Source organism: Martes martes (genome assembly GCF_963455335.1).
Source record: "Martes martes genome assembly, chromosome: 1".
NCBI lineage: Eukaryota > Metazoa > Chordata > Mammalia > Carnivora > Mustelidae > Martes > Martes martes.
In genome coordinates this window covers 67,133,088-67,160,525 of record NC_137888.1, presented here as the reverse complement: position 1 = coordinate 67,160,525, position 27,438 = coordinate 67,133,088, and the positions used below count along the sequence as shown (strand labels likewise).

The 27,438-nt window shown below is 44.0% G+C and overlaps 1 protein-coding gene across 2 annotated transcripts in view; it reads right to left on the bottom strand.

The window, feature by feature from the left end:
- Window positions 1-27,438, bottom strand: part of ZBTB38 (zinc finger and BTB domain containing 38) — a 137,149-nt gene that overhangs the window by 103,545 nt on the left and 6,166 nt on the right. Inside the window, exons 2-3 of one of the 2 annotated variants that reach the window (XR_013967906.1) lie at window positions 21,252-21,492; window positions 9,609-10,063 (exon numbers count right to left, since the gene is read on the bottom strand). The gene's annotated coding sequence lies outside the window, so the exon portion shown is untranslated. Of the gene's footprint in view, window positions 1-9,608; window positions 10,064-21,251; window positions 21,493-27,438 lie in introns of those variants that run through there. The other variant, XM_080822479.1, reaches the window with a different exon arrangement.

Here is a 27,438-nt window from a genome sequence, read left to right as displayed (position 1 = left end):
CCTATTTATCTCTTTTTAAATACCTTTATTTTCATTTTGGTGGGGTGTTGGTGACAATAAAATCAAGTGTGCCTAATCTGCCATCTTTAAATCAGACATTCATAAATTCTCTTGACAGATACAGTGCCAGGTTCCATGTTTAAAATCCTTGGACTTTTATGCACTTTTCTTACACTTGTAGGGCCATTTTTTTTTTTAAAGATTTTATTTATCCATTTGACAGACAGAGATCACAGGTAGGCAGAGAGGCAGGCAGAGAGAGAGGAGGAAGCAGGCTCCCTGTTGAGCAGAGAACCCAATGCGGGACTCGATCCCAGGACCCTGGGATCATGACCTGAGCCGAAAGCAGAGGCCTTAACCCACTGAGCCACCCAGGTTCCCTTGGAGGGCCATTTAAGCTTGGGGGAGATGAGGAAGGAAGGGAAGAAAGGAAGTGGTAACCAAAGTGACTTGATTTAGTTGGTGTCCCTTAGGAGACAGTCTACTAATGAATTCCTCTCCTGGAATGGTCCAGTTGATCTGAATTTGCAGTCAGCAGGAGAGAGGGTTTTAGGCAAAGTTTCAGGAAAGATATCACAAGTAATAATAAAAATAAATCACTTAAAAAGAGTGAGATATAAATTGCTTTTAAGTTCCAAAGTTATTAGGAGCATTTCTTTTACTGTAACTACTACCAGATCATTCCTTCATGATGCTATTGCTGGAAGTCAGTATGTATATTAGCTCAAGAAGGTTTGGGGCTATTTCTGCAAAATGCAGTAGTAATTCTATTATGAATAACATAATAATGGCATATGATTCACTATTTTCATTACATTTATCATAAGTAGATATTGAGTAAATTTAGGCCACCGCTTTGAAGTTCAAGTTGGCAAAATTCACAATCATTTGTGAAATCTAAGCATCTTAAAATTTTACTTTTAAGCAATAATAACTTCAATAGGTTATGGACTACCCTTCAAACAAATAATTAAAGAAATAATAGATTGGTAACCACAACCCTAATTAAGGAAATTACTAATAGCTAATCCATGTTAAAGGAAAATGTGTTTTAACCATGACATATGTTATTAGTTAGGGTCTAACCAGAACAACAGAAACCATTATACAGATTTATAACAGAGGAAGTTTAATGCAAAGCATTGGTTATACAAGTTGATGAATGACATGAGAAATTTAAGTTTGTGACGGTGGGAAGTCACTCACAACCCTGAGCTGGAGGGACAATCAGAGGTAATGGTATTACCAGAGGCCAGGGGTTGGGATCACCAAAGCAGCTGGAACCACAGCAGGCCCTTCATACCATCCAATGGCAGGAGGCTTCGAAAGAAACATCCTTGTCTTTCCCTTCCTTCCACCCCAGGGCTTCTCACAGGCTGAGCCCAGCTGGAACCCAAGTGACTAGGTGGTTGGGGAAACCTGTCTGCAGTGGTCAGTCCCCTGAGACACAGAGCAGAGCAGGTGAAAGTGAGGAATGGGTCTGAAAGTAAATGGGTGCATGACCTATACAACATATACATAGTATAATAGACCATATAGACATTCCTTAGTTTAAATATATGACAAGTACTGGTGTACAATATATGTATTTATAACTCTGTAGTTATATCTGTACTCAGATTAAATTGGAACCATAGTCTTGGCCAATTGAGCTCAGAATATCTAAATGGATTAAAATCAGGTTCAAATAAGCCATAAACAATTACAAACATAGCTGTCAATTAAATGAGGCTTCTTGGGGGCACCTGGCTCTCTCAGTTGGTAAAGCAGCATGTGATTCTTGATCTTGGGGTTGTGAGTTCGAGCCCCATCTTGGGTGGAGAGATTACTTAAAAAAAAAAAAGAGTAAATGATGCTTTTTATTTTTTAAATTAGGAAACACATCAACCACCCACCTTTGGACATGCAAACCATTTCCCTCCTTTCATTTTCCATCTACTACTAACGCTAGGAGCATACAGTCTGAGAGGCACCACAGTTCCCATGACGGCACGAATGACGTGCGACCTGCTCATGCAGAACTCACAGGCTGTGTGGTTTTTTAAACCAAGGACACCCAAGTTTAATATTCTTTGGTAAATTTCACAGGACTATCAAAGAAAGATATTCTGAAATTTAGGCTTTACAAATAATGAAGAACAGTTCTTTGATTCTTCCTTCATAAAAGCTAGCAGTGGAAGTGCCGCGCTGGCTGTTTTCCCACACTAATTTCCTCCTGGCAGATGGCAGAATAAAACATTCACATGAGACAGTGCCTTCTTTCAGAGACTCAAATCCACAGAGTACATGGAGAAGAAGGCTTGGGTCTTGGTCTCCTTCCGATGTGAGCATTAAGCTATAAATAAAAACCTCGGAGGGTATGAGAGATGCCTTCGGCCCGTACCAATGCCTGGCTCCAAGGACTGGGCTGAGCTGAGCCCGGCTGGACACTGACTCATTTGCCATTTACCCTGAATGTCAGTGTCTCTTCCTAACCCTCCTCTGCTCCCTCAGTCAGAATGTAATCCAGGAGGAAATAAAAATGTTAAGACTATAGACTGCACTGCCTTTTCCATTCTTACCTTTTGTTGCAATGGAAGAATGGCTTGGACAAACAAAAGGGAACTGCACAATTAGTTCTAAATAATTATAATAAAAATGGGTGGAAGGGAGAAGAGGAAAAAGAGCAGAATAAAGGGGGAGGAGCTAAGGAAGGCACTTCCCCAGTTAACGGAAGCATTTATTCAAAGCTGCTCCCCTCACTGCCACCCTAGCTTCAAGGTTATTCACAAAGAAAGTCTCCTGGTAACTGGTTATCAGCCCTGGCTAATTACTGGGGGCATGAAGCCACCTAAATCAGATTCTCTGGGGTGAGACCCAGGGGTCAGCATTTTTAAGATCTCTGTTTCCAATGTGCAGCCAGAATGGAGAACCTTAGAGGTATGCCCCATCTTGGGCAGAACTTGGCCAAAGGTGAACAGCAGGAATTTCGGAGGTGACTGGAAAGGAATCATAGTCACTATTTAGAGCAATGGCTCCCAGTTGGGGGCTGTTCCAGGAAATTTCTTCTCACTGAGCAGCTCAGTAATCCAGAATCTGCCACTCCCAGCCCCTCCTGAGGACTGACATTGCCTTCTACTCACATGCTCTGAGCAGAAGTTCCCAGTGGGGGTGATCTTGTCTCCTGGGTGACCTTTGGGAACTCCATGGGGGTGTTTGCAGAGGCCACACTGATTAATAGGTTACCACTTGGGTGGAAACTAGGCTATTGGAATGGGTGAGGGAGGCAAGGGGAAGGAAACTAACATTGGAAACCTCCCGTGTAGTAGGCACTCCGATGGGCTCTTGGGAGAGATGCGGGCCGCCCGCCTTCCCACTTTTCCACCCCCAACACAAGCACATGCACACACTCATCCACAAACTACAGCCTTATACAGCTTTTCTGAGTTTAGGGAGAAGAAATGTACCAGTGCAAGGAAGCTAAGAGATAGAACCCAGGGATAACATGGGAGAATACTCTCCTTGCCTAATAAAGCCAGGATAATTAGCTCACACAAAATAGGGTCAAAGTTGAGTCAACAGAAGCACTATGAATCTCAAATGCAGACAGATGGGGTTGGGAAAGGAAAAACCTAACTTCACAGCGCGAGGTCTGCTTGGCTTTAGAACTTACAGGACAGAAAGTGCAGCAGCATGAGCGGAACCCCACCATTCTTTAATGCTCATATCCCTGTGTCCCCCATGGGGCAGAGTCCACCTCTCCCAGCATGAGCCCATACAAGCTGTCCAGGCCCACGTGTTCATCTGCAAGCACTGCGGCTATTCTATACCTGTGTCCCGAGGACTGACCCTGGTCAGCCCCCACCATCCCTCCTTCCCAAAGCCTTTTTTTTTTTTTTTTTTTTAATGTTGTGGCATCCCGGGAACACTGCATCTTCTCTTCCCACAGAAACCACCAGAGCTTCTTCCCAGACCAGACATCTTCCCATGGTGCCTCATCTTTTCAACCCACCAGAACACAGTCTCACCCAGCTTCCTTCTTTTGCCTACTTCCCAGCCTGACCACCTACACTCTGGATATTATGCCCACTTCTCACAGCTATTTTCCTAGGGGTCACCAGGGCTCTCCTAAACTGCCTATTCTGGTGGCCTCTTCTCAGGTTTTTGTTTGTTTGTTGAATAGATTTTAGATTTTCTGAAGTTTTCACACACAGAAGTAGAATAGTGTAACAAATACACCCATTTCTTTGATGTAGCCATTATCAACATTTTGCCATAACTGTTTCCTTTTGTTGAGTTATTATATAATTACAGATATTCTGACATTTCACTCTAAAATAATTCAGTATGCATTTATAAAAAAAATAAGAACATTTTCCCACATGACCATAGGATCCTATCACACCTAATAAAATATAGTTCTGTAACATATATTTTCCACATTCCAATTTCCTCACCTGTTCTAGAAATGTCTTAACAGCTAGTGCATTCAGACCAAGCTGCAATCATGAAAGTCCACTGTGTATGGCGTTGTGTCTTGGTTTTCACCAGTGACCTACCTCACTGTAGCATTTGCTTCCACTAAGCAGTTCCTTCTGGGAGGTCCTCCTTCGGTTTTCATAACATCAACTCTCTTTTCACTGCCTATTCTTGGCCATCTGTTTTCATCTCAGACCCTTCCTTTGCCACTTATCTTTTCAGTATTGGTGCTTCACGGAACTCTATCCTTGGCTATCCATTCTCACCTTACACTTACTTCCCCGGCAATTCTCCTGAACCATAGTCCACTGAATGGCTATACCACATTTTGTTTATTCATTTACCAATTTATGGACTTTTGGGTTGTTTCTATTTTGGGGCTATTATGAATAATGCTGCTGTGAATAGTGTTTGTATATGATCATTTGTATTTGTACACACATTTTTTGTGTGAGCATATATTTTACTTTCTCTTGGGAATATACCTGGGTGTGAGATTGCTGGGTCATATGGTAATCTTACATTTAACAGTTTGGGAAGCTGCCAAATGTTTTCCAAAGTGTCGTTACTGTTTTACAGTCCTACTAGCAACATATAAGGGTTCCAATTTCTCTACATCCTTGTCAACACCTGTTAGTGTCTTTTTTTTTTTAAGTTTTATTTATTTATTTGTTTGTTTGTTTATTTGAGAGAGACAGCGCAGGAGTGGCAAGGAGGGGCAGAGGGAGAAGGAGAAGCAGACTCCCTGCTGAGCAGGGAGCAGAGGTGGGGTTCCATTGTAGGGCTCCATCCCAGGACCCCGAGATCAGAGATCATGAGTTGAAGGCAGACACTCAACTGACTGAGCAACCCAGGCACCCCTATTGTCTGTCTTTTTGATTATAGTCATCTTAGAAGGTGTGAAGTGATAGCTCATTTTGATTTTGATTTGCATTTTCCTAATGGTTAGTGATTTGAGCATCTTTTAATGGGCTTCTCAGACACTTGTACTTTTTGGGGGGGGGGATGTTTATAGAGGTTTTTTTTTTTGCCAATTTTTAAATTGAGTTACTTGTCTTTTTTATTTTTGAGTTGTAAGAATTTTTATATATTCTAGAAACAAGTCCCTTAGCAGAGATATGATTTGTAAACATTCTGTGGGTTGTTTCAGGATGCTTTTTATAAAAATCTCATAGGAGAGGAGTATGGATGTGTGTATGTGTGTGTGTGTGTGTGTGTGTGTGTGTGTGTGTTTCTTGAGGTTTAGGACAGTGGTTAGTCTCCAGCCCAGTACATATTCAATAAATACTTATTGAATTCAGTTTAATTCTTCATAGGTTTTCTGGCAAAGTCTTTGACCATCTGTTTTACTCTCCCCTCAACCTGAACTTTCATTCTTAGAGTGTAAGAAAATGCAAATAAAAATGAAGAATATGCACAATTTGGACTGGACATATGCATTTTTTTAAAAAAATTTAAAATGTAAATGGTTTTTAAACAATAGATTTTAACAAATCATTTAATCTGTTTCCTCAGCTGCAAATTGGATGATTACATGATCATCTCGATGCTTGCTTCTACTTTAACACTAAATGTATTTAATAATAATAAGCCAAGACCATTCCTGGTGGCATGCTGGGCTCAGATCAAGTCACTTGGAATAATCACTCTGTCTGTCTTGTCTCTGCTATATTACAAGCACAGAGCACTGTGACCTGATACATAGCAGGTAACAAATTGTGACTGATACATAGCAGGTAACAAATTGAATAATCCCTGCTAAGCCTACACCTCTCCAAATACACTGGTGACTCCCACATTTGTATCTCTAGCCTGGACTCTTTTCCTGATGGATCCCTTTGCTCATTCAATACTTACATCTGCAGGGCTAACAGAAATCACAATTGTAATGTGCCAAAAATAGAACACGTGATTCTCCACACCTCCTTAAACTTGCTCTCTGACTCCCCACCCAACCTCAGGCCTTTTTTATTTTTTCCTTCATGCCCAGCATGAAGGCCACTGCGGGGCTTGAACTCAAGACCCTGAGATCAAGACCTGAGTTGAGATTAACAGACTTACAGACTCACTCACCTAGGTGCTCCCACTGGGCTAATTTCAGTAAATGGCACCAAAGAGATGCTCAGGCAAAATGATTAGTAGTCATTCTTAACTGCTCTTCTTCCTTAAAAGTTATTCAATTTGTCAAAAAGCCTTATCAGTTCTACCTTCAAAACATATTCCAAATCCAATGCCTTCATACCCTCTCCATAGGTTACCACTCTGACCCAAGCCACTATCTTCTCTCCTCTGGATTCCTACAGCAGCCTCCTAACTGATGTCCTTGAATCTACTTTACCCACCCTAAACTGCTTTCTTCATGCAAGGGGGCCAGGATGATTCTCAAAAAACTGAAGCCTGATCATACCACTCTCCTTTTCAGAACTTTCCAAAGAACCTCCAACCATATTCAGAATCAATTCAAAATCCCACCAATGGCCTAGAAAGCTTAGGTGATCAGGGCTTGGCTTCCTCTCTGGTCTTACATTCTCTTTCTCTCTCTGTCTTGCTAATTCCAGTTTGACCTTATGTTCCTTGAACATGGCCAGCATGCTCTACCTCAGGGCATTTGCACATACTGCTTTTTGCCTGCAACACTGGTTCACCTGAGATTTCAACACGGCTTACTCTCTTGCTTCATTCAGGTCTCTGAATGTCACCACCTCAGGGAGGCTTACCCAATCGTCTTTCTAAAGAAGCCCCCTTTCAACTTATCGTCCCTTTATTCTGCTTTATGTTCATTCATGGTGTTTAACATTTCCTAAATTACAGTCTGTATTTGTTTACTTCTTGTTTCCCCCACTAGAATGCAAGCTCTATGAGGGTAGACATCTCACCTTAATTTATTGCTTTGTTTACTGCTGCATCCCTAGTGCTGGGTACCATTTCCAGCATATTATAAACATTCAGTAGATGCTGTGGAATGAATAAATAAGGTGATGATATCATATTTCTCATCTGAGACCAAGCCCTGGGTTTGTGCTTTGGCTATGCAACTTAATAACTCAACAGCCTTGGGCCAATCATTGAATCTCTCTAGGTCTTGGTTTCCTCATCTATAAAAATGAGTTATTAATACCCACTGTGAAGGAGGCTTAGAGATGAAAGTGTCTGGTTCAAGTGCTCACTTCATAGACCTGCCATTACCCATAAAAACAAACACCCCTCTTCATGCATGACGTGGTTGAGGGACAAAGGAAATCATCAAACCTGCTCTCCTAGAACCTAGTTTTACTGACGGAAAACTGCTCACTTGTGGCTGAGGAAGAAAATGAATCCATTTCAGTGCAGAAGACTCTGAGAGCTGGGTTTATACACCAGCCAGAATAGCTGGGCTTAGATATACGGCTTCCAAATTCAAGTCAAGGAGCTGCTTTGTTCTGCGGACAGCAGCAGGGTTGGAGGCGATGATTCAAAATGAACTCAGCTTTTGTCTCATCTGGTCCTGTGACTGCAGGTCACGCCCCATCCAGGGTAGTGATTTCCTCTGCAGCCCTCTGCGAAGAGGCCCTTCGACAGGGTGAAATGCCGTGCAGCCTCCACAGACGACAAGGCACTGCTACGTGTCCTGACATGCAAAGGTCTTTAACATGTGAAAACCTCCAGTTGCAGATAAAATATCACGCACAAACACGCACCAAGAACACTCTACTCTACGTGTATACAGGCTTCTACAGAAGTACACAAACATAGAAAGGCGTCTGGAAGGATGGAAACCATATAGGTTGTGCTCGTTTCTTCCGAGAGGTGGGATGCTGGCTGAAATTGGAAGTAGGCGTCAAAGGAGACCAGCTTCATTCAGAATCTATTTTTATGAAGAGAATGTATTACTTCTGTTGCTGAAAATTAATTTTTAAAGCTGCCCAAACAAGATGATGCTAAAACACAGATTTAAGTAAAATGAAGGAGTTCACTTTGCCCTAACTAGCAGTTCTCCAATGGAACAGTCACCCCCAGTGGGTGCTTGGTGGCACTTTTATGGTTGTCAAAAGACTCCAGCGCTATTGACATTTATTTCCCCAGGGACGAGGGATTTAACTGCCCGTGTGTGTGACAGAGTCCCATGGCATAACACAATATCCCAGCCGAGATACCAATAGCAGTCCTAGTGAGAAACACTACCCAAAAGCTGGGGTTTGTTGTACTTATTAATTCATCTGTGACCTCCTACCAAGAATTTTCTGTCTTTGGGGGCACATGGGTGGCTCAGGCAGTTAAGCAGCTACCTTCGGCTCAGGTCATGATTTGGGCCCCGCATTGGCCCTCTCCCTCTCAAATAAATAAATAAATAAATAAAATCTTTTTTAAAAAGGGGAATTTTCAGGGCGCCTGGGTGGCTCAGTGGGTTGAGGCATCTGCCTTTGGCTCAGGTCATGATCCCAGGGTCCTGGAATCGAGCCCCACATCAGGCTCTCTGCTCCTCGGGGAGCCTGCTTCCTCCTCTCTCTGCCTGCTTCTCGGCCTATTTGTGATCTTTGTCTGTCGAATAAATAAATAAAATCTTAAAAAAAAAAAAAAAGGGAATTTTCTGTCTTTGATTTGAACTACTGAGATGCCCAGCCCATGTTCCATCTGGATATATAGGACAGTAAGTTTTATAATCAATGGTCAAGCAAAGTAAGTTGAAAGCATGCCAGTCACTGTGTCTGGGAACACAAGGGGGTTGGTCTTTATACCTCCCATCTAGAGTATGTGAATATTTCTGAGAATAAGGGTTGTCCAGGCACCAGCCACTTTGTACTTTGTACTAAGATTTTCAGACAAATGTCCCATTGGTCAGCAGTCAGGCAAGGGCAGAGAGCCCTTATGGGCAAGTTGGGAAGGCCCCTTTACCCATGATTCCCACACAAGACTGTCTGCCTTCAGACCATCTGCCTTTGGGAAGCCGCTTCATCACCGAATGGTGATGATAGGCAAAACAGAAAGTGCTATCATTTCCCCCATCAATTCCATACTCTTGGACATTATTGTGATGCATGCATTCAACAAATACTTATGGAGCAACCACTATGTGTCAAGACTGTGCTTGGTGCTGAGATGTACAGAGAAGGAGACAGGTGGGAAAGACGTAATAAACAGATCCACATCTATCAGATCTTTTTTTTTTTTTTAAATTCTATTCATTTATTTGACAGACAGAGGGAGATCGCAAGTAGGCAGAGAGGCAGGCAGAGAGAGAGGAGGAAGCAGGCTCCCCACTGAGCAGAAAGCCTGACAGGGGGCTCGGTCCCAGGACCCCTGGGATCATGGCCTGAGCCAAAGGCAGAGGCTTTAATCCACTGAGCCACCCAGGCGCCCCAATCTGATCATTTAAATAGTGTTAACTGTTGGGATGGAACACGAAGAATGCAGTTGATAGTTACTAGGAGCAGGGTCAACATAACGACGGAGCTCAGCAGAGGCCAGACTCAGGAGGTGGACTGGGGGAAGAGGATGGGGATGGTTCTGGAGGACACCGTGGAAGGCTTACGCCTGTGCAGCTGCTCCCGTCTCTTCCACCCCAGCCAGGGCAACATGCCCTCAGGGATAGCAGATGTGCTCCAGGTCCCGTGGGTCATCGGGGCTCCTGTGCAGATAAAATGATCACAAGTAACATTCATGCTGCTGTTGATTTTGTTTTCCAGCTGTCTCCACTCAAGATTTCACCTGTATCCGAGGAAGCTGATTTCATGTGTTTCAGAGGTGTAGGGGTACACTAGTGGATCACTGGAATGTGCTTTCAAAGTTATTGTTACTTAAAAACACTTGCTTGGCACTCACGTTGTGTCGGGCACTGCTGTAAGCACTTTGCAAATGTTAAGTCATTTTGTCCTTACAGGAAACCTACATGCCAAGTGCTGAGGTATTACTATCCTCTGTTTACTCATGAGGACATGGGACTGTTCTGCCAATCACTGCCCTTCCCCATCAGGTGCAGTGTGGTCTCACCTGCTGGAAACATCAGCATTGGGTGGGGTAAGGCAGCAGCAGCCATGGGGTCAGGAAGGCAGACTTTTGACCACCCACCAGCTACTGAATCAGACTCTGTTCTCTCCAGGTGATTCTTATGGATGGCCAAGTTCAAAACCACTGATCCAGTCCATTTTTTTCATTTTTAGGGAGATGATCTAAGGATGAGACTTCCTGATTAGCTAATCCTTCAAAATCAGATGAGTGTTCGTTTTTACGCACCCTTTTTCCTTCTCAGTTAAAGTTCACTTCTCAGGTAGGGGAACCAAGCACAACAGGGTTAGAATCAACCAGTAAACAACATGAAAGCAAGACATAGTATGCGCAAAGGGCTGGGTTTGGTGGTGCGGGGTGGGGGGAAGTGGGGGGAAGTAGACCAGAGAAGCCGCAAACAACAAGACATTGTCCCTGCCTGGAGGAGCACCTTATCCCCATGTGGAGAAAAGATACATAAATGTCAAAAATGTCAAAAAAGATACACAAATGTTTGGGCAGACAGACAGAGGTACTGTATTTTTACAGTGACATCTTATCCCACAAACAACTGAAGAGTCATCAATTCAACTATACATCTCTGAGAGAAAGTAAAGAAGCAAGAGAGAGGGAAGGAAGGGAAGGGAGGGAGGGAGAGGAGGAGAGAGAGATTGAGGAAGGAAGGAAGGGAGGGAGGAAAGGAGGAGAAGAAAGGGGCAGGACAGGGAGAAAATTTAATGTTATGGGGTATTCCCCCTGCATTCCTCCAATGAGATGTCTCAGAGGGAACCTGCATTTCGCTGGGAGTCCTCAGCTACCATGGGCTTTTCTAGTTGAGAATGGATCTAATATTTAAAGATTTTTCATAAAGCATAGCCCCTAAATACCAGCCAACCACATCACCTGCTTCTCAGCCAAGAAACGCAGTCCGCTCCCATGCTAGAGGGAAAACTAACTGTGTAGGGCTTACTGAGAGACATAGGTGTCCCATACTTTATTGGGTGATTTAAAGGATTTCCAAGAGACATTTTTTATTAAATATGTTTTCATCTTTGTGCTGACTTCAAACACTACCCTCTACTTAAGAGGTAACTGGACTGTGTGTGAAGGCCTCATATTTTCTGACTTTCTCTGTTGTCAAAACTGAGAAAGAAACTAGCCAACCAGACCCCATCGGAGGCTGCCACGTCCACACTGAGGGGAGGAGACGAGGTTGCCGCCTCCAGAGGAAGCAAGAGCATCACAATCTCTGATGGCATCTGTCATTGAGAATTCCTGCCCACATTGTCACCGGGCTTGCACAGTAGAAACATGTGCTCACATCCCCCGCAAAGTACAGTGCCAGGTGAATCTGTGTCCATGAAAGGGTGCAAGGCGAGGGGTCACCCCAACCCCAGTTCCTCTTTCCTCACCCACACATTTCTTGTCCTGGAAAGCCGAGGCCCTCATACTTGGCCTCTTGCAGCCAGCCTCTCCTGCTGGTGCTGCTTGACCCTGTTGTGACCTCTGCACCGATCAGGCAGAGAGGACCACTCAGCACAGGCTGGACCCAGTCACCTCCAGGGTCTCCCTCTTCTAAACACAATCCGAGGGGTGCCCAGTCTGCGGTCAGGTGGTAGCAGTCTCTGGTACCAGAAGTATCTGTAGATTTGGGGCTGGTAGCCATCTCAAGCACACAGGAACAGGCGAGAAACACAGGGACGAGGTGGCCTGAAGTGAGCAACCAACCAGGTGAGCAGTCTCCCCCTTCAGGCTTTCTGTGTCCGGCTGCACCTGACACACCGTCCTAGGGGTCCTTTGCCTAGGCCTTTACTGCACCCCATGCCCCTTTTATTGAGCTGGTGGGCCTTGGGTTGTCTTCTGCGTACAAAGCTTTGCTGGTCTGGGCTTTATACTGGCCTCCTGGGGCTCTGAAGGCCTCCCTAGAGCAGATAGATCTTCTACCCACTTCGATACCTCACTGGAGAGCTTCAGTCACTTGTGACATTCTGTGATCCCCAAAATGCAAACTTCTAGAATTTTTTTATTTTTAAAGATTTTATTTATTTATTTGACAGACAGAGATCACAGGTAGGCAGAGAGGCAGGCAGAGAGAGAGGAGAAAGCAGGCTCTCCACGGAGCAGAGAGCCCGATGCGGGGCTTGATTGCAGGACCCTGGGATCACGACCTGAGCCGAAGGCAGAGGCTTTAACCCACTGAGCCACCCAGGCGCCCCCAAACTTCTAGAATTTAGATGGTCTTGGCAAGCTCACTTGTCTAATTAAATCCCTTTCTGTAGGATGGACTTTTTTTCCTTGGTACTATGTAAAATGCCCATTGTTTGGGCCAAATTCTTCCTTTTCTGATGGTTTCTCGGGGCTACCGGCACCGTTTCCAATGGTGAGCATGAACTTCCCCTACTGTTTAGCACATTAGGAAAAGATGTAACAGTGAGACCCATGGCTTTCAACTTTTTAGCACTGGGTTTTTTCCTTTTTCAAATTAATGTTATTTGAGTGCTCTCTTCGGCAGCACATACACAAATTAATGTTATTTGAAGCAATAGAAAAGAGATACAACCCCGGCCGCCTCTGGGTTTCTTCTCTCTGTACCCTTCCCCGACTCCTAGCTGCAGGCTCCTGCAGAACCTGAGGGCTCTGGGAACAAACTTTCCACGCACTGCTCAGGGTGGCTGATTGTTCATCCTTATCTTGGGCAAACATCGAGGAGCACCCATTACATAGTAGAGACATCCTAGGGCCTGTCCCAGGGTCTGGAAATGTCACGGAAATACAGCAGCGTGAAAGATACCTCCCCAACACAAAGGAGAAACCGGGCAAATAAGATGCTAACAGCCTTCAAATAGAGTGTGTGCCAAGTACAAGGGTGACACCAGTACAGTTAGGACTGGAGAAGAGGTCAGGGCTAGAACAGTGGGGGGCAGGCCCCACAGAGCAGCAGAGGGGCTTCAGCAGGATTTTGAGAGATTTATATAAGAGAATGTAAAATCTGAGGGGTGGGGGTGGCAGGGTACATCCAGACTAGGGGAGAAGCACAAACAAGGGTGGAAGTGTCTGTCATAGGAAGTGGTTAGCTGAAGAATTCGGTTGGATGACAGGGCGTTCCCAGTGGGAAGAAGGGAAGGGGCCAGAATTTGAATAACAGGCTAGGAAAATTCAACTCATTTTGGAGACCATCAAGAGGCCTGAGTGATTCAATTTAGAATTTAAAAAAACATTAGGAAAAAGAAAAACAAGATAAGAGCAGAAATCAGACGTCAAGCAGCTCAGAGGCGGTGTCTGACATAGGTCTGCAGGAAAGACAAAGGGTCAGCAAAGGGAACCCGCGATGACACATTTCCCTACCACTTAACCCCCCCCCCCCGCCCAAACCCCACAAAAGGGTCAGAAGTTTTTGAGACCAGGAAAGGCAAGCTGCATTATCTTCTACTTATTCATCAGGCATCAAGAAGCACTTGACTCATTTGAAGTCATCCCCCTGAGGACTCTGGGGGTCCTGATTCATCGGCTTTCCCAGAAGAATCCTCTCCAGCAAGAACGCATGATCACGAGACACTTGCTCAGTGGCTGGTGAAAGCAGTCTACAATTAGCTCAGGGCTTCTCAGGCCTTTCTCCTGCCTGAATCCAGGGAAGGGAAAAACCCCAAGTTACTCCCAGCCTCAGCTTACCACAGCACATTTACCAAAGGAATGAGGAGATGCATCGCCTGAGAGGGAAACCACTCCAAAATCATTACTGGGCAACACACACACACACACACACACACACACACACACACACAGACATACACGGTCATCCTTAGAGAAGGTGTGAATATCAAAGAAGGTGTGAATGCAGTCACTCCTGGAGAAGGTGGGTAAAGGTGAGGGTTGTACTTGGTCTGCCCTGAAGGAAGGCCTAATATTACAAACTTCCATGGGGAAGACAGTATAAAGATAGTCCCTCACCAGACATTGACTGATGGTGACCCATCTGGGCTAACCAGGTGTCTCTGTCTCTGTCTGCTACACAATAAAGAATTCAAGGACAGGGGAAGGGCATGTTATGGGAGGGAAATAGGCCACAAAGAGTCTGAGTGTCTTCCTCAAGGGCCCTGGACAAGGCAGTGCGTGGCTCCCCCTGTCATCCAGAGGCGGTGTTCTGTCCAACAATTCCGTGGGATGGATGAGAATGACATTATCAGAAAAGGGGACAGAGAGAAAGGAGGACAGCCACTGTCAGTGGAGGAGGATTTCTGGGAGGTTGCGCTTAATCCCTGGGGTGGGGTGGGGTGGGGGTGTTCCTGAGGCTCTGGGGGTTGAGTGGAGGAGGGGGCACCCATGGTGGCCTTCTAGTCAGGAGAGCCTGTCAGCCACAGTTCAGCTAGTGACTTGCCACTGATGGGAAGGTCAGACCTCCCTGAGGTCACCAGCTGCCGTCAACCCTGGACATGTCCACTTCCCAGCACATCCCCACATATGTGGAGGGGACTCAAACTAACTTCCCAGTGACTGTACTGAGCCCTCTTCTGCAATAAACAGGCCATCTCCCCTTTACTGATTGTCTCTTCCAACTAGTTTTCTAAAATTTGTAAAGAGAGTAACATGTGCCTGATTTTTTAAAATTCAACCAGTAGCAAAGGCTGTCCAATAAAAAGAAAAGCAACAGAGGTTTAAGTATAACTTTCTTGCACTTGACCCATCAGTGTAAAGCAGCTTCGTGTGGCTTCCATTTAACCCACTTCGTGTGGCTTCCAAATTAACCCACTCTGTGTGTCCTTCTGCTTCTACTCTCATCTGTCCCATCCCTAATGCCTGCCCCCTTCCTGTTGTGGTTACATGGCACCAAGGTTCATAACTTTTATGTTTTTTTCCAGAAACAGAATTGTTAGCGCTTCATCTAGAGCTTGGTTCTTAAAATTAAAAACAAAGAACCAGCATTTATCATATTCTAGTTGTGTGATTACTGTCCTGTCCAGAGGCAAGCAGAGACCCAAAGAGAAGAACACGTGGACATTTGCCTAAACTAGTGCAGCTCAAAGGGAAATGAAGTGAACTAAGCTGGGAGGAGGACTTGGGGGAGGGGAGGAGGTATTAAAGTTATTTCTCCTCAGCATGTTGAAGGCATTTCTCTGACTCCTATTGTTGGGTTGAAGGAGAGGAGGAACAAAATCAGGGGCCTTGTATTCATCTGTATTTTTTTGAGTACCAGTTATGTGTTAGATACTATGTTAAGCACTTAAGATGCATATAAAAGCATTTCCCCGCCTTCAAAGAGCTCCAAGGGAGAGGCAGGAAATCAAAGACAGACTAAAAGCTCCAAGGCAGGGTTTTGTTCACTGCTGTTGTTTTACTAGTTTAGTACTTAGATAAGCCAATTACTGAATGAATGACTGGGTGCAATGCCTGAGTTCAGCCCAGTGGAGGCAGTGTGGGTTGGGAGAAGGAAAAGGGACAGGGAGGGGCACCTATAGGACCATGGAAGGACCCCTGGAGGATGCCTCGTGCTTGAAGACTCAGAGGACTTTTCCAAAGAGAGCTTGAGTTGAAGAGTGAAGTGGGAAGAGGATATGAGAAGAAACCGGGGAGAGGGGATCCCCAGTAGTATAGCAGAACCAGGAGGTGAGCTTGAGAAGTGGCAGATAAGATGAAATGACAGGAGGACCAAATCTACAATGACTTGTGTGCTGGGCTGACTGCCTTGGCTTTATTCCAGGGCGCTAGGGATTCTGGGAGGGCTGTCAGCAGGGCAGCAGCATGGTCGGCTCTGTGATTTAGAGACACCTCTGTGTGGGCAGGGACAGGGGTAGATGGTGCTGCAGATGTGAGTTCAGCCAGGGGACAGGCTGTCTCTGGCATACAGAATGCTGAGAAGCTGGACCAAGGCTCTGAGGGTGGAGGAAAGGGCTCAGCTCAGAGAAACATTAAGGAGGTAGAAACTGGTCAGTTTGGAAACTGAAGGGCTTTGTGGGAGAGCTCAGACAGAGTGAGCTCCTGATGTGAGTGGCTGATGGGGTGGTGGCATCATTCACGAAAAGGAGGATTAAAAGAGGGGCTCTACAGACTGCAGTGTGTATTCGACAGAGAGAGACACAGCGAGAGAGGGAACACAAACAGGGGGAGTGGGAGAGCGAGAAGCAGGCTTCCTGCTGAGCAGGGAGCCTGATGTGGGGCTCAATCCCAGGACCCTGGGATCATAACCTGAGCCAAAGGCAGACACTTAATGACTGAGCCACACAGGTGCCCCAACACTTTTTTTTTTTTTTAAATAAACTTTTCATTTTAGTTTTAGGTTTGGAGGAAAGTTGAGAAGATAGTAGAGAGAATTCTCATATACCCAACACTCAACTTTCCCCTATTGGTAATGCCTTACATTAGTGTGGTTTGCTTGCCCTAACTAGTGAATCAATACTGATACTGTTTTTAACTAACGTCCATACTCGGATTTCCTTGGTTTTTAAGTAACGCCCCTTTGTTGTTGCTGTTCTAGGAAAGTATCCAGGATTAGCACATTACACTTAGTTGTCATGTTTCCTGAGGTTCCCCTGGGTTGTAATAGTCTTACACTTTTCTTGTTTATGAGGACTTTGATAATTTTGAGGAATATTAGTCAATTATTTATAGAATTGCTCTCAATGTGGGTTTGTCTGATGTTTTTCTCACGATTAAACTGGGGTTATGGGGATTATGGGGGTTATGGGGACACCTGGGTGGCTCAGTTGTTGAGTATCTGCATTTGGCTCAGGTCATGATCCAGGGTCCTGGGATCGAGTCCCTCATTGGGCTCCCTGCTCAGTGGAAAGCCTGCTTCTCACTCTCCCACTCCCCCTGTTTGTGTTCCCTCTCTCGCTGTATCTCTCTCTGTCGAATAAATAAATAAAATCTTTAAAAAATAAAAATAAAAAATAAACTGGGGTTATGTGTTTTGGGGAGGAAGACAACAGAGGTAAAGTGCCATTTTCATCAGTTCATATCAAGGTACATACTCAACGTGAGCTATCACTGTTGATGCTGATTTGCTCACCTGGTCCAGGTTGTGTTTTTCAGGTTCCTCCTCTGTAAAGTAAGTCCTTGCCTCCCTAACAAACTGTACTCTTTGGAAGGAAGTCAATATGTACATCCTACACTTAAGGGTGGGAAAATTATGATCCCCCTTCTTGAAAGGAGCAGGCAGTTAACTTTTAAAATTCTTATCTTGCCTTTTCATTTGAAGGAAATTTCTCTCCAGCTTCCTTTTCTGCCTTTCAGATACTTTTTTTATTTTTAAGATTTTATTTACTTATTTGAGAGAGAGAAAGAGCGCATACAAGTGGGGTGAAGGGCAGAGAGAGAAGCAGAGTCCCTGTCCAACAGGGAGCCCGATGGGGGACTTGATCCTGGGACCCTGGGATCATGACTTTAGCTGAAGGCAGAGGCTTAATTAACACTGCACCTCTCCCCCCACCCCCGACTGAGCCACCCAGGCGTCCTCAGATGCTCTTTTAAGAACACACAGGCCTGGGACACTTGGATGGCTCAGTGGGTTAAAGCCTCTGCCTTCGGCTCAGGTCATGATCTCAGGATCCTGGGATCTCAGGGTCCTGGGATGGAGCCCCGGGATCTCTGCTCAGCGGGGAGTCTGCTTCCTCCTCTCTGTCTCTGCCTGCCTCTCTGCCTACCTGTGATCTCTGTCTGTCAAATAAATAAATAAAATCTTTAAAAAAAAAAAAAAAAGAACACATAGACCTATCAAACCATGGAGCCTGACTTTAAAGGGACCTTTTATGGGATTTAACATTTCTTAATGTATCTAAACACATGCAATCTCAAAACACCACGTGGCCAGATTTTATTTTATTTTTTTTAAGATTTATTTATTTCCTTTGGGGGAGGGCAGGGAGGAGCAGAGAGTGAGGGAGACAGAAAATCTCAAGCAGTTTCCCCACTGAATGCAGAACTCAGAGGGGTGTGACTTAGGGCTCCATCCCACAACCCTGAGATCCTAACCTGAGCCAAATCAAGAGTCAGATACTCAACCAACTGAGACCCTCAGGAACCCCCACATGACCAGATTTTAAAATGCAAGTAGTGACTCCCCTCCAGGTAGACATTGGTTTACTACTGCCTCTGGCATGATGATTCCCTTTGAAGCAAGCCCAGAATGATGTCTTATATAGGGTTCATCCCTTGTCCACCCTGCTGGTGTTCTGTATGAGGCTGCCTTAACTTAAAAGTCAGGAATGAGTGAAAACCCCTCAACAAGAGAGAAGAATCAGAAAGGAAGTACTTGAGAGGACTGATGATGTCCTTGTATTGTACAGATAAATAATCTCCTACTTTGCTACAATAACAGCATCTCTTCTATAAACCAAGAATATCATGGCAAAGACACACAACACGATCAGAGATTGCATCCCTACAAAAAAGGGAAAGAATTTCACACCAAGGAAAGATTATTTAAAGACACAGAGAAACTCCACCAAGAATAATATAACGTGAATTAGGAAACATGGCACATGTATCTCAGCATAATAAATTTTTATAACTTAATAAAAAGTTATTGAGCTAAGGCCCAACCCTGCTGCTTTGGTTTTCTCCAGTGGCTGTGTCCTGCTGCCCCCTTGGGGCCTCACCACAGGCCCCAAGGAAGTGACACAAACTGTTTTTCTCGCACTCTTTTTTCTGTCCTTATTGCCTGGACTTTGAAGTTCAGTGTCATGTAAATATTAACTCACTTCTTAAATAAAGCCTCAAAGAACAAACTGTAATCTGAGCATATGATTTACGCCAACATTTTCCCATGAGCTCTAAGAATTCAGATTTCTTCCCTACCAATAGGTCTCTATTTCACAGAATTAGTTTGAAAATAGTCTTAACTTATCATCACTGTTATTATTATTATGATTATGTGACTGAAGTATCTTCCAAAGAACACCTGAGATGATTTTAGGTTGGAACATCCACTGTTTCCTTTTAAATATATTTAAGTTAAAAAAACTAATTTGAGGGGTGCCTGGGTGGCTCAGTGGGTTGAGCTTCTGCCTTTGGCTCAGATCATGATCCCAGGGTCCTGGGATGGAGCCCCACATCGGGCTCCCTGCTCAGCGGGGAGCCTGCTTCCCTCCCCTCTCTGCCTGCCTCTGCCTACTTGTGATCTCTCTCTCTTTCTCTGTCAAATAAATAAATAAAATTAAAAAAAAAAAAAGCAACTAATTTGACTTGGGGCACCTGGCTGGTTCAGTCAGTGGAGCACGTGACTCTTGGTCTTGGGGTTGTGAGTTTGAGCCTCACACTGGGTATAGAAATTACTTAAAAATAAAATCTTAAAAAACAAATCCTAATTTGACTTAAAGAAGAAACACATCAGTAGCAGTACACCCGGTAAAAGGTAGAGCAAAAATGATCACTGGCTGAAGTTTGGGACTTACTGAACTCTTACTAATCAGTTTCACAGGGGAAATTTATTGCATGTGTAAAGCCTGGATCATATTATTATAACTTTGGGAACAACCAACAGCATTAAGATGGTGGGTTTGGTTTCTTTTTTTTTTTAATTTCTTGTTTTTGCTAATCACATTACCCATAGTTTTCTTTTCTAATGCAATTGTGTTGATCACAATGGTCTAAGTTATTCTCGGGAAACCTTCAAACCAAATTAGACACCTCACTGACACAATCTTTGCAGAGGTGGTCAAGAGAAAGTTTCTCTAAATTTGTCTTAGAGATGTTTTTAGATTTTCTTCCAGGTTATATTTTATTTTCCCCAAATTAAAATAAGATAAATTACAGTGACTTTTTCTAATATTGAGAGCTTTAATGTACGTTGCTATTTGAACTGCTGAAGAAATAGTCCCTTACTTATGAGATTTTGATTTCATAAAAATTCCATGTTTTAATTACCCCCTCTCCCCCTGCCATGGTGTGTTCTTCTGCAGGGTACGTATCATGTAGAGTTGGCTTGCTGGACCTGAACTGTGTAGCCAGTATGAGCTCAAGCAAATAAAGACTGATACTTAAAAAAAAAAATGCCAATTTCCTTAATCTCTTTTTTTTCCTCCTGCAGTGAGATGTTTCTCCTTGACACGTAATTAAACGCTTTTGAGCGTTTGCTGAATTACTGCGTGGTTAAGCCCCCTCAACGGCAGGAAGCTTAGATATTTGTAAATTTCCTCAGCACACCATTTCTCATTAGTTAACCTTTTCTAAATAGTAAGCCAACCACTTGTAGTCAATTCTATCACTCCATGATTAGCCTGCATTTATCCGTACATAACGTTCTTGGTTGTTTTTATTTGTTTTGAGAATTGGCATAGACAGAACAAATGGCTGTTACATTACAGAGTTTTGAATTTATCCTAAACTATGATCACTGCTGTTACCTTTACACTTAAGCTCCAAAGAATACGTTTGTTGTTATTCTGGCTGTTAATATTACTTTATCTTTACAGATACATCCCTCATTTTGCAAAATAACTTAATCTGTATTATTGATTCTAGGTATCAGTGGTAGTGTACCTAATAAACTTTGGAAACACAACTGTCATCACATTATTTCTGAATAATACATTAATATTCGTTCCATTTGTGCCCATTCTCCAATCCCTTCTCTCTCTCTTTCCCTTCTTCCCTCCTACTATCCTTTCCTTTTTGCACCAAACATTTATTGAACATCTACATATCAGGCACTATGCTAGATGTTGGGGAGTCAATGATGGATGAACTCTTGGTTCCCCATGAAGCTTATTCTATCAATTTAAAATCTTTCCTTCCTGTTTATTCCAAAGATTACATGGGAAAAATACACTTACGAAATTCATGGGAAAACGAGCAGACATGGACTGCTTTCACTGAACTGGAAAAAGCATGTCACTCACCTTTAGCTGCTGCAGTTATCTTCCTTTCCTGTGGGCTCTGGCTATATCAGCAATCCTTCTTTTCCCCAAGTACTGGCTCTCGGGAGGGCATTCTTCCTCCTCTAACAAAAATAACTCTGGGTGGGAATATTAAGATGGACACCAGTTGGATGAGGCCCAGAGCAGCTGGAGAGTCCTCCTAGAAGACTCAGATGCCCACGCTCGTTTGGTATGGTGGCTTGAGGCCTCTGGTAGAGAGCTCCTGTAGGAAACCACAAATGCACAGGAAATTGAGGAAAATCAGATAAAGACAAACCATTAAATGACATATGTACAGAGAGGAAACAGTTAAGAATTAACCCAAATTAATTTAAGGCTATAAGAACAAGTGGTGCAACGGTTTAGTTAATCAGTAGCTAGTTTCCAAAGCTAGGGCATTTGAGCCAAATGACTAATGACCTTCAGAACTATAAGGGGGCAGGTGGTTGGAGAAATGGATCTACCACAGAGAGAGTCACCGACAGCTGTGGAAAGTAGAAGTAGGCGCTGCATAGTGGACCAAAGTAGGCTCATACATACATCCATCTACCTACACCACACATGTATTGATCCATTCAGCAAATGCTTGTTGGGTGCCACTGTCCTAGGGATGGTGTTGAGGATAGAGCAGTAAGCATGCCCTCAGGGACCTTAATATTCAGAAGCATGCACAAGGCACACTGAACAACAAACTGGAATTTAGGTAAGGAATATATAAAGAAAAGACAAAGTTAAAACTTGAGTCTGCTGAGTTTGGCTAGTTTCTTTGGAATATCAGGGCCCAAAGAACCTTCCACTGGAAAAAGCTGTCACCTACTCCCTCACCCTTCCCCTAATCTGAGATTGTCTCCCTGTCTTTTCATTTTTTTAGCTTACAAAGCAACATCATGTCACCATCTACATCTTTAGGCTCAGGCCCATCTATATTCAGACCTCTAGTCCTGCTCTAGTAGGAAACATAAGACCCTTGGCTATTTGGTAGTTGGTTAAGTATCAGCTTCTTGAATTTCTGATTTCTTCCCTGTCTTTGACCTCGAAAAATTGAATTCAAGTTCCTGGACTTCCCAGACTCAGTATTTATCTAACGTCCTCTGTTTAACTCTGTTTAAATGCCCATCAATCTACATGACCTTACTCAAATCCTTAACCCAGCCATGAAGAACTGGAGCGTGGAGTATGACAGTCTGGTCAGAGTGCCAGGGAATACAGTGGACAGAGGTGAACAACCCCAAAAGTGAGATGGGTTAAATGTCTGGAGACCAAGTCAGGAGATGGAGTCCACAAGGATCATAGTCTACCGGGGATGTGTTGCTTCTAGAAGACTCTCCCAGAGGTAATTCAACCCATGTTGTGGTTTGCAGATAGTTCAGTGGTGAGAATAAGGGGTCTTGTTGTAACTAAAATCAGGAAAAAAACCATTTGTAAATTCAAATGAGACAGAAGGGTATAGGGTAGAAGGGTGACTATCCCCCCCGCTTTTTTTGGGGTAGGCTCCACCCTGGGCATGAAGCCCAACACGGGGGTTGAAGCACTAAGCATAGAACCACCAGCTTCATACAGCAAAAAGTGCAGTCCTTCCGCCCATGGGTCCTATCCCGATGTTACTTAAATAAACTTACTAAGGCCTCAAAAATTCTTCCTTGACCATTGTGCTCTACAAACCTGTAACATTTTTAGTGGTCTGTACAGGGATTACAGGGTGAATCCAAGAGCTTTTGTGCAACTTGTAGAGTCTCTTTTTATTTCTCCAGCCTCTGCTTCTTACCTGTTCTTTTCTGGAGATGTCCCGAATAGTATGACCCTTTCGCAAGTGTCTTCCCTGAGTGCTCGGGAGAGCACCTCTTGGTGGTGGCTATACCACGGGAAGGGATGGACACCTGCTGCCCCACTAGATACTATTACTCTGGCTATAACAGCACTGGGCTCAGAAATCAGACTCTCCTTATTTTTCCTGTTCTTTAATGCATATATTCTTGTCAGGCACAGGACGACCAAATAAGCTGTTTGGACAGCCATCAATCTCAAGACTCCCATGTAAGGTTTCTTCCTAAATAACCCAGTGTGATCCCTTGATTAGCACAAAATCCTAGATACATCTGATGCCATCCTTCCTGAAAGGGACTAGTCGGAACTATTATCCAGTTGGGGAACTCACCCAACAGAGGACCGCTCCCCTGGGGCTGGATCACGGATAAAGCTCCTAAGAAAGTTGTCCGGATTAGAGAGGAGTTTGTTTTCTTCTGTCTCTCATTTATCCTTATCCAAGGGCTGTTTGGCATTCTCAGTCCTGGTCCCGGATTGAAAGTACTTCCAGCTTAGCTATATGATACTTAATACAATATAAAATAGCTGCCCCTCCCTAACAAAGGCCAGGACCTCTACCCCATCCATTCATTCCAGACCTAAGCTTACAAAGGGTATTATTATTGGTTGCCAAATACATTGACTCCCTCAAAATGGAAAGAGGAAACCTCAATCTCTGTGGTGTTTCAGTCCATTTACCAGCAACCCCTATAGCCTGGAATGTAATGGGGAAGTGAAGGGAGAGCTGCACCCCTTCTCAGGTACTACAAAGGTATAAGAAGGCTAAGAAAGAGGGACACCTCCCACCACTCTGTACCCCAGGAACCTTTGGCAATATTCTTGATGGTACTCCATTTGGCAGTGGAGGGAGATTTTGGCAATGAACTCTTAGTTAATGTACACTCCTCATTTTGTAGGGATTAACTATGAAATCAACTTCCTCAGTTCCAAAGGATTGTCCTCTGGGCTGTCTCATAGCACACTGGAATCAGTTTGGACAATAGGATTTAAAGAAGAAGTGCTTCCTGTTTTTCTATAATAATGCCTAGCCTCAATATTCTCTGGAGGATGATGAAAAATGGCCCATTAATGGGTTCTTAAGCTTCAATACTATTTATTAGTTAGACCTTTTTTGCAGGTGTCGGGGAAAATGGACCAAAGTGCCCTACATCCAGGCCTTTACGGCACTGAGTCAGGATCTTAATCTAAGAGAGACTTGTAGATATGTCTGACAAGATTCCAGGCCTCCCCCCTTTAGATTTTTCATGCCCTGATTGTGTAAATAGACCACGCCAATCAAAGAAACCAACTGAGTCAAACAAGAAAATCAATCAGCAGAAGAAAAAGTCAAAATAAGCCTGCAGGTATGCCCAGGTCCCCTAGTAACTCTCCCTCCATATAAACCTTTGGAGCCTTCTGCTCCTAACCCAGTGGGACACACTAGAAGCAGAACATCATACCTACTCAACACTCAGACTAAGGCAGGACTGTATCCACTTTGGGAAGTAGCAAATGGGGAAATGGGCACAATTAAAGGTACATATCCCATTTTCCATGTCAGATCTGGCTCAAACAAAACAATAACTAGCATGATTCTCAGAGGATCCATCCAGCTTCATAGATGGATTTCACCAGGTGTCTCTAACATTTGATTTAACCCGGCAGGATATCTACATTATTGTAACACATTGTTGTGCCCCAGAAGAAAAGGCCTGATTTGGACTGGAGCACAGGAATGTGCAGATGAGCTGGCAACTAGGGATAGAAATGATTATCCAGTAGGAGGAGATGCTGTTCCGAATGCCGAGCCTCACTGGAACTCCCAACAGGACAGACCTGGCAGGGAAAGATGGGACCATATGGTCACCTGTTTATTGGGGGGAATGAAAAAAGGATTTTCTAAACCTGTCAATTTTGATAAAATTAAGGAAGTGACCCAGGAAAATGTTGAAACCCTAGCTTTATTTCAGGGGCATTTAATAGAAGCAATATATAAATATACAAATATAGACCCAACCACACCAGAAGGGATGCTATCCTGAACATACATTTTATGAACGAGTCAGCACCAGGCATTCACTGTAAACTGGAAAAGATGGCCCTAGGCCCTCAAACTCCAACCCAATGGCTGCTGCAAGTGGCTCCTGGAGTCTTTAATAACAGAGACATGGCTCTAAAACAGGAGAAGGACTGCAGGGCAAAAACACATGCAGAATGCAGGCTCAAACACTGGCTGCTGCTACTGCAGATCCCCCATAAGGCCAGGCTAACCAGGGGCAGCCAAAGAAGCTGGTATCAGATGGAAGTTCAGGTAAGACCCCATGTTATAGGTGCAGCCAAACTGGACACCGGAGTAAAGAATGTCTGAATAAATGCTCTCAACCAGGGACACTACCGGCCTGCAAGGCAGAGGGACATTGGAAAAGAGACAGTCCTGGTCTCCAGAAAAAGAGAGAGAGAGGGAGAGAAAGACAGGAACTCATTTCCCAACCCAAGAGCAACAACCTGAAGAGATGGCATGATAGGGCTGAGGCTGGTCTGGCTCTGCTGAACATCGAGATGGCCAAGCCTCAGATGTGGGAGGTAAATTCGTTGATTTTCTTATTGATATGGGAGCCACTTACTCTGTCCTTGTTCAGCACTCCAGCCTGACCTGTCTTTCTAAAATTACTGGAATAGAAGCAGAACCTAAATCATGTTTACAAACATCTCCTTTAACGTGCCAACATGAAAACCAATTAATTACCCACTCTTTTCTCGTTTTCTGTTCCTGTCCCACTCCCCTACTGGTAAAGGACTTCATGTTTAAGTTGGGAAGCCAGTTCAAACTAACTGGACAGGAGGATGGTCTCTTCTCCCTGAGGGTCAAAGAAAAACCAGGCATTCATCCTTGAATTCTCCCCTAACCTTTTAGGAACAAGTAGATGCATAAGCTTGGAAATGTGATATCCCAGAGAAGGCAATACGGGTCCATCCCATCAAAATAGGCCTAAAGGATCTTGCTACTATTCTACATAAAAAACAGTACCCTCTTAACACAAAAGCCAGGACTGGACTCCTCCCTTGGATAAGCCAAATCCTTATACTATACTGACTCCAGTTCTGGGCAATACAGAAAGGTTTACAGTGCCTTCTTTTGTATCCCCTTAAGCAAAGAGGCCAAGCCTCTATCTGCCTTGGAATGGACTCCACTAGGAGAACATCAAGCATTCCAGCTTACATAGACTGTCCCCCCACAGGGACTTAGAGATAGTCCCCATTTGTTTGGCAATGCACTCAGTAGAGAACTTAGAGCTCTCACAAGTCCTCAGGGGACAACAGCACAATATGTCGATGATATTTTAATATGTAGCCTCATGAAACAGGCCTCAGACTATAATTTTATTGTATTAAACAGAGGATACTGAGTGTCATCCAAAAAGGCTCAAATTTCCAAACAGAAGGTACAATACTTAGGATATGAATTAACTCCTGGACATCGTTCCCTGTTGATTGAGAGAAAAAGAGCAATAACAGAATGGGACCTCCTGCCATAAAGAACCAACTCCAAACCTTACGAAAGGCTGCATTTTGCTGCCTATGGATTCCAGGGTTCTGAGTCTTAGCCACTAGGGGGCCAAATGAAGAGCCTTTAAAATGGACAAAGAACAAGAGGCCTTTTAGCAACTAAAAACGAAACTATTCTCAGCCAGGCTCTGGCTCTACAGAACTAGAAAAGCCATTTTACCCGATTCCAGGCAGGAAAAGCAGGACCAACCTCTAGGAGTCTGAACACAAAAACTAGGGCATGAGTTGAGACCTGTAGGATGTTTTTCCAAAGCCACTGACAGGGTAGCACAAAGATGGCTAGCATGCCTCTGAGCAGCAGTACTAGTAGAAGCATCTAGACTTTCAATGGGAGAGCCATTGACAGGGATGACTCATCAGGTTCAAGGAGTTTTAGAAAGTAAATGACCTCATGGATGACAGGGGGACGACTGACTAAATATCAAGCTCTACTTTTAGACTCCAGCGATACTGTTCTCCAAACTTGTCAAACCCTAAATCCAACATACCTCATGCCTGGACCAGACCATGCTACTATTGTGTGTGAACATGGCTGTAAAGAGGTAATAGAATTAGTATATTCCAGCTATCTGGATCTGAGAGATCAAGTGATAGACAATGCCGCCAATAGCTGGGTTACAGATGGTAGTAGTTTTTGTTTGTTTGTTTTGGGTTTTTTAAAAGATTTTATTTATTTATTTGACAGAGAGATCACAAGTAGGCAGAGAGGCAGGCAGAGAGAGAGGGGGAAGCAGGCTCACTGCTGAGCAGAGAGACTGATGTGGGGCTTGATCCCAGGACCCTGGGATCATGACCCGAG